The following is a 19,047-nucleotide window of genomic DNA, read 5'->3' on the forward strand; positions in this document are numbered from 1 at the left end:
ACTGACATATATACACCACTATATATAAAATGGGTAACTAATAAGGACTTATGTATAGCACAAGGAACTTGTCTCAATACTCTGTAATAACCTATATGGGAAAAGAAACTGATAAAGAGTGGATATACGTAGAGAAGGAAATGGCAACCCGCTCCAGTGTTCTTGCCTGGCAAATCCCATAGACAGAGGAGCCCAGTGGGCTAGAGTCCATGGGGTTGCAAAAGAGCTGGACACAACTTAGCAACTAAACAAACACACAACGGTATGAATACGTGCAACTGATACACTTCACTGTATAGCAGAAAATAACACAATATCATAAATCAATTATGCTCTGGTTTTTTTAAATAGTAATAATAAGGTACTGGCTTCAAAGATGAGGAAGGGGCAATGAGGCAAGAAATCCCAGGGATGCAGCTCTAGAATCTGGAAAAGGCAAGGAAAAAGATTATCCCCTGGAGCTTCCAGAGGAAACAGGTTTGGCAAGCACCTTGGTTTCAAGCGAAACCCATTTGGGACTTCTAACCTCCAAACTGTGAGAATGCATTTGTGTTGTTTTAAACCACTAAGTTTGTTGTAATTTGTTTTCAGCAAGAGAAAACCAGTACCTTCAGCATAACTTCACCTGCTGATTGCTGTACAAGAGATTTTTGCCTCAGTTTCCATTGCTAATGAGCTCCTTGCCTTGGTGTTCCTTGGTTCAAATTCACAAAAGAGTTTCTTCCAACAAATTCAGTTTGTTGTGCATGTGTGTGTGTGTATGCAGGTATGCCAGGTGTCACAGGAGGGGGCTGGCCAGACTAAGAATCGACTGGGCTTGGGTGTAGAACGACCACGTGTCAGCTGTGGCTGGGAGAGCAAAATCTTGTGATTAAAAAAACATGGCGGCTTAACTACTTCCCTTTCATCAGGGGCTGATGATGGAACATGGCCATATAGAAGGGCTGAGGCCGGACAGAGCACTTCCTTTACAACTCAATTCTTGTGTAAAAAATAACTTGTTAGCCTTGTGTCTCCAACATAGTTGTGTCTGATTGATTATCCTTCACTTAATTTGAGAAGAGACATGTTCACTGAGATAAGATCCCAGGAAAAGACAAGTTCCTGACTGAGTTTTAGTCAACAACCCCTTTTCCTTGAATAAAGTCTGAAAGCCATGATCTTCTGTGAGCCCACCTATGCAAAAGCTTTCAGCTCACAGCTGTGGTTGTGAAGCAGCCTCAGCTCCCAGAGCAAGCTAGAGGTTTCAATGCACAAATTGTTGGCTGTATTTCTCCAATATATATGGGAGAGAAGCCCCTCTTCCATCCTGAGTGTCCTCAGGGAGCAGAGAATGCTGGAGGCTCCGAAAACACAGCCCCCATCACAGGAGTTAAGTCACCTACTGGTTCAGTGATTCACTTCTCAAGGGAGAATGCTGATCTATTTCCTGACTAAGTAAAGACTTTTTATTTTTGTTTATCATAGTATCTAGAGCAAAAAGAAAATATCCTTGAAAGGTCACAGAGGAGATATATTTTTCCTAAACCTAAAAGCCAGCCTGCTAGCTTCTCTTACTACTTCTTTTCCTTTAACATTACACTAGAAATACTTCCTTTCCTGGGTAATATTTAATATTATATAATTGGTCAGTCTCTATGGTGGGAAAACAGAATGTGAGATTATAGAAGCCTATAGATCTAATATTCTAAGACAGTTATTCCTTTTATTATTTCCAATTGAATAACTAATAAAGCTAGTACAACCAAATGATCACCATTTGCTCATTTATTAGTCATTATATTATTTAAGAAGACAGCTCCCTACAGGATAGAATAGCAAATAATTTAACTTAATGCAAAAGATACATTCCCACTACACTTCTTTTTACTATGATTTTAAAGAACTGTATTTTAAAATTACATCTGGGTAAATTTCCAATAGGACAATCAAGTGAACATGAAAGTGAAAGTGAAAGTCACTCAGTTGTGTCCAGCTCTTTGCAACTTCATGGACTATACAGTCCATGGAATTCTCTAGGGCAGAATACTGGAGTGGGTAGCCTTTCCCTTCTCCAGGGGATTTTCCCAACCCAAGGACTGAACCCAGGTCTCCCACATTGCAGGCAGATTCTTTACCAGCTGAGCCACAAGGGAAGGCTCTCAATTGAAAATAGAATAAGATAATTTAGAAATACACATATTTCTGGAAAAATTCCATATCAACCCAAAGCATCAAGAATATATTTACATGTATATAAAACTGCCTAAACATGCACATTTAGTATATTTATGTGTTGTGTTGTACATATTTCTGTATAAATGCTTATTTCTGTAAAATAATATTTCATTCAGATTTATATATATCCAGAAATAAATATTAAATATAATAGATATGGTTATTTGTCTGAAATTTTGTCTTAAATTATGAATTTAAAAGAACATATTTTTTCACTTCAGGTCACTCAGTGGTGAATTTCTTATTTGTATTATGATAACATAGTAGGGTGGTAACATAAAATCAGATAATTTCTAAATCGCAACTTTTTAGTCCTTTTACATTTTGCCCTCACAAAAATTTTTTAAACTATGCCTTCTTAATAATAACCATTTAAGTTTCAACTTCATCATTTGTCCCTGTGACCTCAGATCAGTGCTGGCTAATGATGCTTAGAAGTGTAAAAATTCCTTAATGAGGGCTTGTGGTAAGAAAAGATGCAATGGGCTCTAACAGTAAATTCATGGATAGAAGTGAGGTTAAAAGAGAGCCAGTAAAATTTTGTTGAAATTCAATATTTTAGAAAAGTGATGAAGGACACAAATTTAAATAATGATTTCTTTTTAACTTCTGAGTGATAAAACCATATTTTTTCTGACTTCTTAAGGAAGATTTACTCCTACTATGTTCTTCTTAGTAACTTTGATTTATATTTCCTGAATACATAGTAGCTAGTTGAGATAACCCAAGAATATGATGTCAGACAAGAGAAACCAAAAATCTGCATACTGGGAGTTAACTGTTCCCATAGTCAAAGAATAGACATGGACAGTGTAACTCATTTGTGCCATATTTCAGTTCCCCAATGATATGCATTATAAATACAAATTTACAAATACATTGTATTTCTGGCATTTGGGAAGATAACAACTTAAGGCCATAAGAAAACATTATGAAGTTCACATAAACCATTACGTACCTTTCAGTTAATAATCAATTTCTACCGCAAAGCAAGTTGCTTACTCATTTATAGCTGTGTCCTTTCCAGCGTTTTCTATCCTATTTTTTAATTATCCCCATCTGCTAATATTTCATTTAACATTATCTTTCCCCGGGTCTCTCAGAAGTTTAAGAATCCACCGCAGTACAGGAGACCCAGGATCGATCCTTGGGTCAGGAAGATCCCTGGAGGAGGGCATGGCAACCCACTCCAGCATTCTTGTCTGGAGAATTCCACGGACAGATGAGCCCATGCGGTCACAGAGTCAGGCTTGACTGAGTGACTAACACACAGCAACTCTCTATGAGAATGGCCTGAAGATTTTCTACAGCTAAAAGAATTTCCACAACTCAAAACATAAAGAAGGAACCCCAACAAGGGGGATCTTCCCGACCCAGGGATCAAACTCAGGTCTCCCACATTGCAGGAAGATGCTTTACCCTCTGAGCCACCAGCAAAGCCTTGAATAGGAGGAACAGAGATGTGATACAGTCAGGAGCTACAACCCCCAGTCAGCAAACCACAAACGGGAGTCATAGCACAGTCGTAGAGGAATTCCTCAAGGGGCAAAGGGTCCAAGTCACACCTCAGGCTCCTCAGCCTGGTGGAAATGCACCCAGAAGATGATCCCCCAGAAGATGATCCCCCAGAACTACTGACTTTGAAAATCAGTGGGGCTTATGTCTGGGAGAGCCTCAGGGCTCCAGGAAACAGAGACTCCGTTCTTAAAGATACACACAAAATGTCATGTACTCCAAGCCCCAGTGCAAAGGAAGCAATTTGAAAGGACCTGGGGTCGGATCCACTTGCTGATTCTGGAGTGCCTCCTAAAGAGGTAAGCAGCAAAGGGGACTTGCCATGGGGACAGAATCTGGCAGCAGTCATTTGGGGAAGCTCATTCTGAAATGAAACACTGGATCTGGCAAACACATTTTTGGAATCCTTGTTTCAGTCTATTAGCTCTGAGGAGCTGGATCCACCCACCAGCTGGCCTGCCCCAACCCCCTTGCTCCCTTAAAAAGGCCTTCCAATGGATCCACACTCATGCTGAGCACAGACAGTCACGTGGGGAGACCCAGCCTCACCCTCTAGTAGGCTAGAAGCCCTATATCCTCCTAGGTCATGCAACCTACCGCACAGGAAGCCCTCCCCACCCTCCAGTGGATGGAATGTTTTCTATTTCTATTTCATCCATTTCTATTCCATTCCAAGAAGATGGAATGTTTTATGTAAACCCAGTGGGCATAAGGCACAGCCTCACAACCATGCAGCCCAGGGCCCAGCCCCACCCACCCACCAACATTCCCACTGTATGTTGACCTGGACGTGAAAGAAAATGCATGTATCCAGCATCAGGAGTGCCCCTAGAGTATACAGAGTATATTGCTCAGACTATCAGAGGGAAGCAAGATATTGGACCCTATAGGTCATCTCCTACATAAGACCACCCCTCCAATATCAAGAAATGTAACTGACCTTCCTAATACAGAGATGAGCCCAGAGAACTGGGCACAATGAGGAGAGAAAAGAATAAGTTTCAAACAAAGGAAAGACAACTTCAGAAAAAAAACTAAACAACTAAGCAAAGTGGAGATAAGCAATCTACCCAATAGAGTCCAAAGCAAGGATCATAAAGATGCTCACTGAACTCAGAATAGATTTGATGAACACAGTGAGCATTTAAACAAGAAGAAATAGAACCAAACCGAGCTGAAAAATATAATAACTGAAATTTAAAAATACACTAAGAGGAATCAGCAGTAGATCAGCTGATACAGAGGAATGGATGGATCGGTGGTCTGGAAGTAAGAGTAGTAGAAATCACAAGAGTCAAACAGGAAGAAAAACACTTTTAAAAATTCGAATAGTTTAAGAAACCTCTGGGACAACATCAAGTATACTAACATTTACCGTATAGGGTTCCCAGAAAAAGAAGGCAAACAGAAAGGGGCAGAGAACTCATTCCGAGAAATACTAGCTGAAAATTTCCCTAACTTGGGAAGGAAAAGGGAAATGCAGATCAAAATCACAGTGAGACATAGCATCACACCTGTCATAACTGCTGTTATTTAAAGCACAACAAATAAAAGGGTTTCTGAGGATTTGGAGAAAAGGGAACCCCCATGCACTGTTGGTAGGAATGTAAATTGGATACAGCCTCTATGGAAAACAGCATGGAAATTTCTCAAAAAGTTAAAAATAGAATTATCATACTGCTACTGCTAAGTCACTTCAGTCATGTCCAACTCTGTGTGACCCCATAGACCTCACCCCACCAGGCTCCCCCGTCCCTAGGATTCTCCAGGCAAGAACACTGAAGTGGGTTGCCATTTCCTTCTCCAATGCATGAAAGTGAAAAGTGAAAGTGAAGTCGCTCAGTCATGCCCGACTCTTAGCGACCCCATGGACTGCAGCCTACCAGGCTCCTCCATCCATGGGATTTTCCAGGCAAGAGTACTGGAGTGGGGTGCCACTGCCTTCTCCAGAACTATCATATAATCTAGCAATTCCACTTTTAGATATTTATCTGAAGAAAAAAAAATACTAATTTAAAAAAAATATATGTACCTCTATGTTCATTACAGCATTATTTACAATAACCAAGATATGGAAACAATCTAAGTGTCCATTAAAAAATGACTGGATAAAGAATATGTGGTATGTGTGTATATATACATAATATATATATATTATATATGTATACATATATAATATATATGTATATAGTATATATAATAGAATATTACTCAGCCATTAAAAATAAGAAATTTTGCCATTTGCAACAACTTGGATGGACCTAGAGGGTATTACACTAAGTGAAATAAGGCAAACAAAGAAAGACAAATATTGTTTGATTTCACTTTATGTGGAATTCAAAATGCAAAATGAATGAACAAATATAAAGCTGAAGCTGAGTCATAGGTACAGAGAACAAATGATTGATGGAGTTGGGGAGAGTGAAGGGTTAGAAGGGATTTGAACTGGGATGCAATCCTCTCATTATAAAATAAGTAAGCACAGGGATGTCATATACAGCACAAGGAATATGGTCAATAACATTGTAATCATGTTGTGCGGGAACAGACGGCTACTAGACATCATGGGGATTATTTTTTAATGCATGTAAATGTTCAATCACTAGGTAGTATACCTGAAACTAACATAACATTATATATCAACTCTTTAAATATAAACATTTTAATAAATTTTAAAAAGAAAATAGAAAACTTGGTATTTGAATATGTCTGTTTAAAAATGCTGCTGCTGCTGCTGCTGCTGAGTTGCTTCAGTCGTGTCCGACTCTGTGTGAACCCATAGACGGCAGCCCACCAGGCTCCTCTGTCCACGGGATTCTCTAGGCAAGAATATTGGAGTGGGTTACCATTTCCTTCTCCCTATTAAAAAATAAAACACAGCAATTAAAATGTTTAGGAAGTGCAACAGAGAAGACAAAAAAGGATGTTACTACATGTCTCATAAAACAGAATAAGCCAAACGAATACATGTCAGGCCTGCTATTGTGGTTACGGGAAAAAGCCAAAAAATATATAAATGATATATTTGAAACTAGAGGAAAGTAAATAATTTTATTTTTCATAAAGTATTTCAGAGTTTACAAATTATAGCAATTACAAAGGAAAAATATATTTTTAGACATTTCTTGGTGTCTTACCCCTCTGGTTTCTTAAAATTCAAAGACCAATTTCCCAAGTTCACTGAAAAAGTCTTATTAGTATGAGATTCTGTTGTTCTAAGTCTCTGCCATTACTGTTAAAATAAATTTTTATTATAATAAACACTTTAGCATAAAAAGTCTATTGGAGAAAAAAATTTCCATATGTGAGGAAAGATTCTTAGTAATTTTTCTTTGGGAATAAGTTTTCAACCATTCCTTTAGAAATGCAACAAATATCTTTTCAGTTTCCATCTTTTAAAATGTCAATCCTTAAAGAAGAGTGTGTAATTGTGAAATATTTATGTTACAGTCCAAGAAGAATGATTTAAGTCGACTCTGGAATTTTAAAAATTTCATTTCTAACAGCTTGATATCATTTCACTCAACTATCTTCTGTTCCTCCCCATTTCTTGAATGCCTTCTTAAATTGCTAAAACCATAACTCTCACAAAAAAATTTCCCAAGAAAAAAATGTATGGAAAGGTCCATACAGGATACTCCATTTTATCTCCTTCAAAGTGGAAGTTGTTTTCATGTAGTAAATGACCAAAGGCATATTTCTCCAACATTTGCATACTTAAAATATGACATTATTAGAAAATGTCACTACATCAGGACACATGGCGGTCCTAGAAATACAACCAAGTGGACCCTCATCTGCATACCATTTAGAGAAATATGTAAATCTCACTCATTTTTACCACGAAATAAGGAAACCAGAGCTTCTATTTCAGCCTCACAATTTATGATACTTAGTTTGTCTTCAACTTAGAGAGCAGTAAATTCTTTTCCTGAAACAAGAGTTAGTCTAATGTAAAGAATATTCATTTGGAGAAAATCACTGAAAGTCCCTGGGAGTCTCACCCCCGAGGGACTCAGTGGAGAATGGAAAAATGATTTCTCCACCAGCCCCTGGAGAATCATGCAATCTGGTGGCTACTTTCTCTCGCTGGTCTACTAAATGCCAACACACACCTGACTTGTTGCAACCAGATATTTGAAATACTGGGATTCCCCCCCCACCAGGGGAAACTATGAGGGGCAGAGAACTCTCCACCTTAGCAATGCTCTGAGGGAAAAGCACAGCCCTTGGAAAGAATACTCATTATCCTGAGTGAAGCGCTAGCAGATTAGAAGATATGCCATCTGCTCAAATGTGACCAAATGACATTCTGTAGAAATGGTGCTGGAACAAGGACAGATAAGTTGAAAAATGGTAAAGGCAGCAAGCTCAACCTGAAGAAGATAGAATGTTTTATGCAAATCTATTTTAACAGGCTTAGCTGTTGCCTTCCCATCTGATACAATGTTTCACAGATGGACTCTGGAGAGATTATCATCAAGCTTGTGGATGAATGGATGATGGCTATCACCGTGACATCTTGGAGATATTGAGGATGTAAACCAGTTCAAGGGCAGAGTGTCTCCAGATTTCAATTGCTCAAGCAAATATTCTCAGGAAAAGAGCAAAATAACTGAAAGTTCCTAATATTTCAAACTATTGTGACCTCAGAGTTCATTCTTCCATTGTGTAATAATGAGATATTTAAAGTTTTATTAGTGTTACAATTAAGAGTTGGTTCTCCCTGAATGGTTACCAGACCATTGAGTTTTCTTTTCATAAATCTCTTTCTTATTTCCCAATTATTTTCAACCTTCGAAAAATCATTCACTAATAATTTAGCTATATTTTTTTCTACTGTCACCAATTAGACTTGGGAATCTACACAATAAAAAATATATATCAAAAAAGCCTAGAGGTCAATCATGTGTAATATACACATTAAGGAAAGAGCTAAGCAAATGCCAGATAGCAATTTTTCAGCAGTTGGAATGAGTTTTAATTGTGAGGTAGTTGGATAATTAAATACTAACAGGCAGTGGGAGTAAATTGGCCAGCTTATAAAAGGAGCCAAAAGAGCTCTTGGCTTTACAATGAAGAAAGACCTTTTGACAATTCAGGGAATAAAGGAGGAAAATCTCATGGGAATGATTTTACCCAAAGAAGACAAAAAGGTGTATTAAGGAGTTTGAATTATCTCTTGCCTTATCCCATTTCCTTGACTATGAAATATTTTATCTATATAAAGGGTACAAGTAAGACCCCAAGAGGGCTGCTGTTGACAAATTTCACAGAGTAACAAAAAAAGAGAGAACATTTCACCAGAACTTTCTCTCTATCTCTATTTATATTTATATATTCCTATTCCTTATAGAATAGAGACTTTGTTAGTGATGATAATGTTTTCTTTTGGTTAGTTTGACTTAGTTCAAGTTGTTCTACTATACGAATATTCTTTTAGTTTAGATTGAGCTCAGTTGTGGGAGCATATATGAAACAGAAGCAGGAAAAAATATATATTTTCCTCAATAATGGAATTTCTGGAATGTATAGCTATAAGTTTTTCCAGTAGTCATGTATGAATGTGAGAGTTGGACCATTAAGAAGGCTGAATGCCAAAGAATTGATCCTTTTGAACTGCGGTGTTGGAGAAGACTCTTGAGAGTCCCTTGGACTACAAGGCGATCCAACCAGTCCATCTTAAAGGAAATCAGTCCTGAATATTCATCAGTAGGACTGATGTTGAAGTTGAAGCTCCAGTACTTACCTGAATCAAAGAACCGACCCACTGGAAAAGACCCTGATGCTGGGAAAGATTGAAGGCAGGAGGAGAAGGGGACAACACAGGATGAGATGATTGGATGGCAACACCGACTCAATGAACATGAGTTTGAGCAAGCTCTGGGAGATGGTGATGGACAGGGAGGCCTGGTGTGCTGCAGCCCATGGGGTCACAAACAGATACGACTGAGCAACTGAACAACAACAAAGGCTTTAAGTGGACTTATTAAGGTCAGACAAAGTATGTGAAACTGTTTAAGTGTAACATTTCAAAAGGTCTCACCAGTATAGTTATTAATACTGCTGAAGTTGCCTCTTTGGGCTGTTAAAGCAAGCAATCTGATGAAGTACAAGGCAAAAATTGCTGCTGTTAGTCATAGAGTCCTCCTCACAGCCCTATCTAAACTCCCAAACACATACACGTGCACACACACTCACACACACATATATGCTCATGCTCACATTCTCTTATTCTCTCTCTCTGTCTCTGTCTCTCTGTGTCACACTCACATAGCTTCACCTCTTGAACTCTAGCTAAAATGCTAATATGTTGACTAATCAGTAAGGGCAGAACCAACTCACATCTCTCAGTCTCATAAATATAACTACACCTAGAAATAGAAGCAAAACCCCCAAAGTCTATTTTCCCATAGTTCTGTAGCATAAAGGAATATTTCTAGGGCATCTCAGGAGACCAATAATCATGAACTCATCCTTTTCCCTCCCTACAGATTGGTTTAAGAATAAGTGGAGCATTGCCCATTTACACAGCAAAAGGTCTGGAGGACAATCCATTGGGATCACTGAGTGGGAAATTAAAATCTACAGTAATCATTTAACTAGAGAAACATATGAACTAATGAGAATAAAGTGTCTAAGTATAAGCAAGGGAATGTATTGGGATTTTTTAGTAAAAAATATGCCAAAGAGAAGTGTTTAAAAGAGACAGAATACAAACTGCAAAGAACTCAGAAAGAGAGGAGAATATTGAAACCAATGAAGCTGTTAGGAATGAATTCAGTTAGGAAAAAAAAAGAGAAGCCTCAAAGAGAATCAGTCAGTTCTCCATATATGTTCAGCATTCTGTTCATTTCTCTGTTTGGAAATTAGTGTGGGGGACTCACAGGCAAAACACTTTTCCTAGAGATTTTTAGTTTTTTAATTTTAAAAATTTACAATAGTAAATAGATAATGGCATGACAGTTGGTATGGTGAAAACTAAGTAACCCCCATAAAGCTGATCTGGGGACCAAGATTCCCTTGCTTCCTACAGAACCTGAAACAATTTCAAAAGGATGCATAAATACAGAGTAATCCAAAACAAAAACATGTGACCTATGATTAACCTTTCCTTTATTGTTCCTGAGAAAGAATAGAAATAAAAGGAAATAGTCACAACAGATACAGAGTTCTTCTTAAGCCATGAAAATAGTAATTAGTAGCATCAATGGTTAACATTTGCTGAGTCCTTTCAAGGCGCCAGGCACTGTTATGCCTTTTCCATGGATAATTATTTTAATGTTCACAACAAGCCTATGAAAAAGACACATCAGTCAAGGTATAGTCAGTAGAGAGAAACTACATTGTGTATTTTAACAGGGAGAATTTCATAAGAAGAACTGCTAGGCACTAAAGAACTGAAGACAGAAAGGGACAGTGTTAGTCATTACTGAAAGCTGCTATTACCATTAAGTCTTGAGGAACAGATGATGAATTTACAATCATTAAAATTTAAAAGCTTGAAGGAGTATTCTTGTGGAGCTAAAACCGGTATTTATGAGAAAGGGAACACTGATTGCCTCAGTTCAATTCAGTCACTCAGTCGTGTCTGACTCTTTGTAACCCCATGGACTGCAGCACGCCAGGCCTCCTTGTCCATCACCAACTCCCAGAGTTTACCCAAACTCATGTCCATTGAGTCAGTGATGCCATTCAACCATCTCATCTTCTGTCATCCCCTTCTCCTCCTGCCTTCAATCTTCAAGCATCAGGGTCTTTTCCAGTGGGTCAGTTCTTCAATTTAGGTGGCCAAAGTATTGGAGTTTCAGCTTCAGCATCAGTCCTTCCAATGAACACTCAGGACTGATCTCCTGTAGGATGGACTGGTTGGCTCTCCTTGCAGTCCAAGGGACTTAACTCTCACATATATACATGACTACTGGAAAAACCATAGCCTTGACTAGATGGACCTTTGTTAGCAAAGTAATGTCTCTGATTCTTAATATGCTGTCTAAGTTGGTCATAATTTTCCTTCCAAAGAGTAAGCATCTTTACTGCTTGGCTAGTGCTAGTATTTTTGATGAGGCTCAATGAAGCTGATTCTATCTGTGTTGGAAAAACTTAAATATAAATATAAATCCTTGCCTGCATGCTTAGTCATGTCAACTCTTTGAGACCCTTTGCAACCCTTTTGAATTAGCCTTACAGGCTTCTCTGTCCATGGGGTTTTACAGGCAAGAATATTGGAGTGGGTTGCCATTTCCTTCTCCACGGGATCTTCCCAACCCAGGGATCGAACCTGTGTATTCTTTGTCTCCAGCATTGCAGGCAGATTCTTTACCCACTGAGCCACTGGGGAAGCCCATAAATTCCTGAAGTGCCTGCAAACAATCTGTGACCCGAGTTGTGGTAACTCTAGCCTACCAACGTGACACAAAACAACTGCATTTGGAAATGGTTCCCTGTAGTTACCCTTTCTTTCTTGTTGATGGTGCTCAGATTCTTCCTCCATTTAGCTCATGAGCAGTTACAATGCTTAGCCACAAGACAGAGAAACAATGGATAGAATTTTTTTTTTCTCAAACATTAAATTTCTATCATGTGCCACAATGTACTATATATTAAAGGCAGAAAGACATGTTTCCTTCCTTCAGTGACCTTGTAATCTGACAAGTTCAGGGAAACAAACCAGTGAGCAAGTGTTTGTAACATGAAGTGACACAAGGAGGAAGCTGAGAACTGCTGCGGTACCTGGCCAGGATTGGGGTGGGATGGCTATAAGATGGCATGCCCTCCTAGAGCAGATGGCTTCTGAGCTGAGTTTTGAAAAAAGCAGAAATGAGTCAAGTACAGAAATACGGTGCTGGATGTGATCAGAATTGAATTAGAGCATCATAAGGGTGTTCAAAGCTGTAGAGCTTTATGACTTATATTGTATTAATATTTTTATTAGAAAAGGCACATTGGAAAGGAGAACATTGTACACTTCGAAACTGCAAGGAGTTCAGTATTGCTAGAGTAAAATGCCAGGCCAGGGCAGGGAGAAGGAAGTCAATAGAAGGAGACAGACAAATGGGTAGCACTCAGGATATTAAAGGTTTATACATTGAGTTAGAGTTTGGACTTTCTTCCCTGCAGTGCACTGACACACAGGATTGCTAGTCAGCAATGAAAAGGGACAAATCACTAACACATGCTATGTGATATGAACGAACCTCAATAATTACACGAGGTGACAAGACCAAAGTATTCTATGATTTCATTTACATGAAATTTTATAGGAACTACAAAACAGCAGATCAATGGTTGCCTGGAGTTAGGGTTCAGGTGAAACTGCAAATAGCACTAGAGATGGAAGATTGACCGCAGGCTCTTGGTCCAAGGTCAGATGAGTGAGGATGCAGAGCATAAAGCAAAAGGATGGATGAAGTGGAGTAGGTGAAGCTAGATGAAGCTAGAATGGCTTTCTGCAAACCCAGCCTAGCTCCCTAAATACCTCTGGACTTCAGGCAGGATCCTGTGAGATGAGGCAATAAAAACAGTGTTTTTCAAGTCAGTTTTACACTCTTGGAGGTCTTTCAACAAGTCAGCTTTGAGAAACATCTATGTGCCTGTATGCTCACTTGTGTCCAGCTCTTTGCAACCCCAAGGACAGTAGCCCACCAAGCTCCTTGTCTATGGGATTTCCCAGGCAAGAATACTGGAGTGGGTTGCCATTTCCTTCTCCAGAGGATCTTCCCAACCCAGGGATTGAACACACATCTCCTGCATTGGCAGGCAGATTTTTTTTTACCACTGAACCACCTGGGAAACCCTTGAGAAACATATATGTATAAGGAAACGGATACTGTTTAGATTTTAAAAGTCTGAGGTATTCAAGCTGCTTTTTAAAAAATTACTTAATCTCTCTGCTTCTAAGTCATTAATTTATAGGTGGCAATACTCATCCTACCCCATTCAGGAAGCTGTTTGAGTAAATGATCACACAGGTGACTGTCCAGCAAAGAGTATATCCTGTTTTAAGCTGTACTTTAAGTTTCCGTGTCAGTAGTTTTATCTTAACCTCTCAGGCCTTCGGTTTCTTATCTACAAATGGCCCCAGCAATTTAGGATTTGCTTTCCAGTTCTAACATTCTCTTCTGTCAGATCATCAGCAAAATGTTAGGTTTCCCAGGATCTTTTATTTATGTGAGATTCTCACAGAATTGATTGCACAAAAAGGATGAGCAGAATGGCTCTTTCATTCAACACAGGCTTATCTAGTGCTTACACTCAGGTTATATGGTGTTTGTAGGGTGGGTGTAAATCCAGCCTAGAAAAGGGAGATGACACATGGATACTCCAGAATGGAAACTCCAGAGGCTCAGGGAAGATAGAAGGCAGAGGACAGCCTTGTGGTGTTCTAGACAAAATGCCCCTTGTGTCTAGGTCAAGTACATACATGTATCACCAAAATCTATTCAGGCAAGGGCAGAAATTCTAAAACTATCTCAGATATAGCCCTAGTCAGAGCTTCCCAGGTGGCACTACTGGTAAAGAACCGGCCCGCCAATGAAGGAGACATTAGAGATGTGGGTTTAATCCCTGGGTTGGGAAGATCCCCTGGAGGAGGGCATGGCAACCCTCTTCAGTATTTTTGCCTGGAGAATCCCATGGACAGAGCAGCCTGGTGGGCTACAGTCCATGGGGCTGCAAAAAGTGGGACACAACTGAAGCTTCTTGGCACACACACATAGCCCCAGTCACTGATTCTCCAACTTTCCCCACGATCTTGCCTTTGTTAACCAGCTCCCTTAACACAAGTCACTTCACAGTCTACACTAGGAAGGTGGGAGGGGAGAGTTTGAATGGAACTGATTAATTCTTTTACTTAATCACACACTATCTTTCCAACTGACCTTTTACTATTCTCATTATTCCAGTTCCTTTTAAGAATGAACTTGTTCTGTAGAACAATTAGCCTTCTCCTCTGTCTTGTTATATTCAAGTAACTCTGTTTTATAACAACTCTGTAAGAAAAATGGTCTTCCCCCATCCTTTGGTAAACTAAAGACAAGAAAGTGAATTAAGTTTCTGAATACCGAACAGTCCCAGCACAAATTACAGCTGCCCAAACTCTTTTCTTTTCTCTGACATACATGAAGAGAACATTCTGCCGCTTTTTCTTGGGTCTTCAAGAGGATACCAAGCCAGTTCTGAAGCAGCCATTTTTCTCTGATGAAAAACTCCTATGACCTCTACCTCAGATATTAGAAAATTTATCTATTTCTCACCTCATTCTTCAAAAGAGTGAGCCAGCGTTGGAATCTAGCAGGTAAGAGAGTAAAATACATTCCATTAAAAAATAGTTTTAGGGGCAGAAATTATCTCTTTTCCTTCTGAAATGGACCATCTCATAGAAGGAAAATACGTCAGAGGCCTAGACTTGAAGACAAGCCATTGAAGTCCAGGAGAAAATTAAAGAATGTGCAACTGTGGCCTTGGAGGTGTAAGTTTAAAGCAAATCTGCATAAATGCTGCATAATTGATAATGAACCACTTACTGGTCTTGCAAAAAGCACTAATGAAATAGCTACTTTCTGCTTCATTGACTATTCCACTATTGTTAAGCATGAGCAATTTAACTTTTTCAACTTTACTCACCAATAACACCTAATTATGTTTTGGAGTTGGTAAAAGCGCCCTTGCAGTGCCAGGGGCTAGCCTATGCAGAATGATGAGGTTGGGAGTTAGTCAATCTCTAGGACCTCCAAGTAACCACTTTTAAGGGCTGTTTGTTTGTTTATTGGTTTATTGGTTTACCAAGATCTTCATGTTCTTTTACTCTATCTTTATCAAAGTTTGCTTTAAGAAACAGACCCAACAAAGTCAATTATAATAAAATGCTTATAATTAACAACAGCTTTGAAGTCCTACCCTTCTAAGGGTATTTTTGCTTTAATAAAACTATCATCTTAGACCACAGTGGTAGTTGTTAAACAGGAGGGAACATCAGAATCACATATGGAGACATGTCAGTGTGTGATCTCTCAGCCTTCAGCTCAGAGATTATGATTTCAGAGGTTTTGACTGTGGCTTGGGGAACTCTGTGTATGTATGTGTGTGTGTGGCACACACATGCATAGCTATTCAAAAACTTCCAAAAATGGTCTGATGCATTCTCTCCGTGGTAAATTACAGGTTAAAGGAATGAAGCTCTGATGGTAAACTTCCTATCATTAATCAGTTTGGGGGGTAACTTTGGTTGGATAGCTGATGGTGCCTTGATAACCCACAAATTATAGAACCACCTCTTCTACCTGTATGCTAGACTAACTTGCTAAATAGAGAAAAATAAAGAAATAGATTAAGGATAGAAATTTACACTCCAGCTGGTGTTTCGTCAAGCAATTCACATCACAGAAATTGGGATCTTCCAGGGTGATATATAAATCACTGTTTCAAGAGCTTCATTCAGACCTTGATTAACAATATTTGAAAGCAGAACTGGGAAATATAACTTAGAGAAAATGCTCTTTAGGTAAATGAAGTTGAAGAACTTATATAGGAATTAATGTTTTTCTCAATAATTATTCTTATGGTTATTATAAAGTATAAAATGTATAATAGCCATCCAAATACAACCTATTATTAACATTTTCATATATTTTCCTACTCATCTTCTTTTCCTATGCAATATATATGATTTTATATCTATTATGATGTTAACACTATTTTTAAAAACTTTTCCCATATCATTGGATAGCTTGCAAAAAAGTAATTTTAATAGATATACTCTTTCTATTATACATCAATAAATAGAATGAATTTCACTAAATTAATCCTCATTGTGGGGACATTTAAGTTGATTCACAATTTTTCCTATTAAAAATAAATAATAATGTAGTAGATATCTTTATGTGTACATCTTTGTTCTCCCTCTAAATCCTAGGAGTGGAATTGCTCTGAGAGGTTGTGATAACATTGAATGTTTATCCTTGAAATGAAAGGGTACTGTGACCTGCTCTTTGCAGTCATAGTATCAGCAAGAGTTAAGCATAGATGATCAGAATGGAATAAGGATCTTGGAAGGACAAACTATAGTATTTCTAATTCCAAACAATTCACCATAGCTTTAATGATGGTCCGGCAGGACTGAAGCCCAGGAGAGTGCCTTAAGGTGGCCAACTATCCTGGTTTTCCTGGGACTGAGAGATCTTCAGTGTTAAACCCAGGAAAGTCTTAGGAAAACTGGGATAATTGTTCACCCTAGTCATCTTCTAAACTTTGAGTTTATAAAGAATAAGTAGGAATTTTAGCTGAGTTTGGCATGAGTATATTAGGATATGGTATGAGTACTCTTCATTCTGCTATTCTTCGACTTGTAGACTGAAGAGGATCAGGTGTAACTGTTCATCTTTTATAAATTGTAGAACTATATAGGTAAGTTGGAAAAATTGAACTAAGACTGTAATGTTACCAACTGAGATAGCACCACCACCTGGTCTGTTGCCAAGCCCATTTAGAATTTACACCACAGTAACAATAGCTCTTTTCATACTGTTCATGGGGTTCTCAAGCAAGAATACTGAAGTGGTTTGCCATTCCCTTCTCCAGTGGACCACATTCTGTCAGACCTCTCCGCCATGACCTGCCCATCTTGGGTTGCCCCAAGGGCACGGCTTAGTTTCACTGAGTTAGACAAGGTTGTGGTCCTAGTGTGATTAGATTGACTAGTTTTCTGTGAGTATGGTTTCAGTGTGTCTGCCCTCTGATGCCCTCTTGCAACACCTACCATCTTACTTGGGTTTCTCTTACCTTGGGCGTGGGATAGCTCTTCACGGCTGCTCCAGCAAAGCACAGCCGCTGCTCCTTACCTTGGATGAGGGGTATCTCCTCACCACCGCCCTTCCTGATCTTCACCGTGGGATAGCTCGTCTAGGCCCTCCTGTGCCCCGGCAGACACAGCTCCTTGGACGTGGAGTTGCTCCTCCCGGCTGCCGCCTCTGGCCTTTGGGAGAAATATCAATAACCTCAGATATGCAGATGACACCACCCTTATGGCAGAAAGTGAAGAGGAACTAAAAAGCCTCTTAATGAAAGTGAAAGAGGAGAGTGAAAAAGTTGGCTTAAAGCTCAGCATTGAGAAAACGAAGATCATGGTATCTGGTTCCATCACTTAATGGCAAATAGTTGGGGAAACAGTGGAAAAAGTGTCAGACTTTATTTTTTGGGGCTCCAAAATCACTGCAGATGGTGTTTGCAGCCATGAAATTAAAAGACGCTTACTCCTTGGAAGAAAAGTTATGACCAACCTAGAGAGCATATTCAAAAGCAGAGACGTTACTTTACCAACTAAGGTCCATCTAGTCAAGGCTATGGTTTTTCCTGTGGTCATGTATGGATGTGAGAGTTGGACTGTGAAGAAAACTGAGTGCTGAAGAATTGATGCTTTTAAACTGTGGTGTTGGAGAAAACTCTTGAGAGTCCCTTGCACTGCAAGGAGATCCAACCAGTCCATTCTGAAGATCAGCCCTGGGTGTTCTTTGGAAGGATGATGCTAAAGCTGAAACTCCAGTACTTTGGCCACCTCACGCGAAGAGTTGACTCATTGGAAAAGACTCTGCTGCTGGGAGGGATTGGGGGCAGGAGGAGAAGAGGATGACAGAGGATGAGATGGCTGGATGGCATCACTGACTCGAGGGACATGAGTGTGAGTGAACTCAGGGTGTTGGTGATGGACAGGGAGGCCTGGCGTGCTCGGATTCATGGGGTCGCAAAGAGTCGGACACGACTGAGCAACTGAACTGAACTAAACAATAGCTCTTAAAATGCCAGCCATCTTTCACTCGGCTGCTTATTATTAGGTGTCAGGTTTGGGAAGAACTCACAAACTCACCTCTTCTCCTTACCGGGCTGCTGCCTTTTCAACTATTTTGAGTTCTTCACTTCTCATCTGCTCTTTATACAACTGGAAATTCACTAATGCCAGGCAATGAGGTATAGATCTAACTTTAAAAAATAAAATAAAATAATTAACTAGTAGGATGATGGAATCACTTCACTGACTCAATCTACTTCCCTTAATGCACATTGCAAATGCCTTCATTTCAATTAAGCGTGAGGTCAGGATAAGGGGAAAATGCTCCCTTACATTCTGCCTAACACTCCAAAATGTTAAAGACAGCGTTATCTCTTTCAGAGTCAGTAACGCCCAGAATGTCAAACAACCAGGTAGCATATTCGTATATAATACCAATATTTACCTTCATGTTTCATGACTATAAGATCACAGAGTAGGCACAATATATTGATGATTTAAATGACATGAATTTTTAATTGTGGAAAGAATAG

Source organism: Capra hircus, chromosome 9, assembly GCF_001704415.2.
Source record: "Capra hircus breed San Clemente chromosome 9, ASM170441v1, whole genome shotgun sequence".
Lineage (NCBI taxonomy): Eukaryota > Metazoa > Chordata > Mammalia > Artiodactyla > Bovidae > Capra > Capra hircus.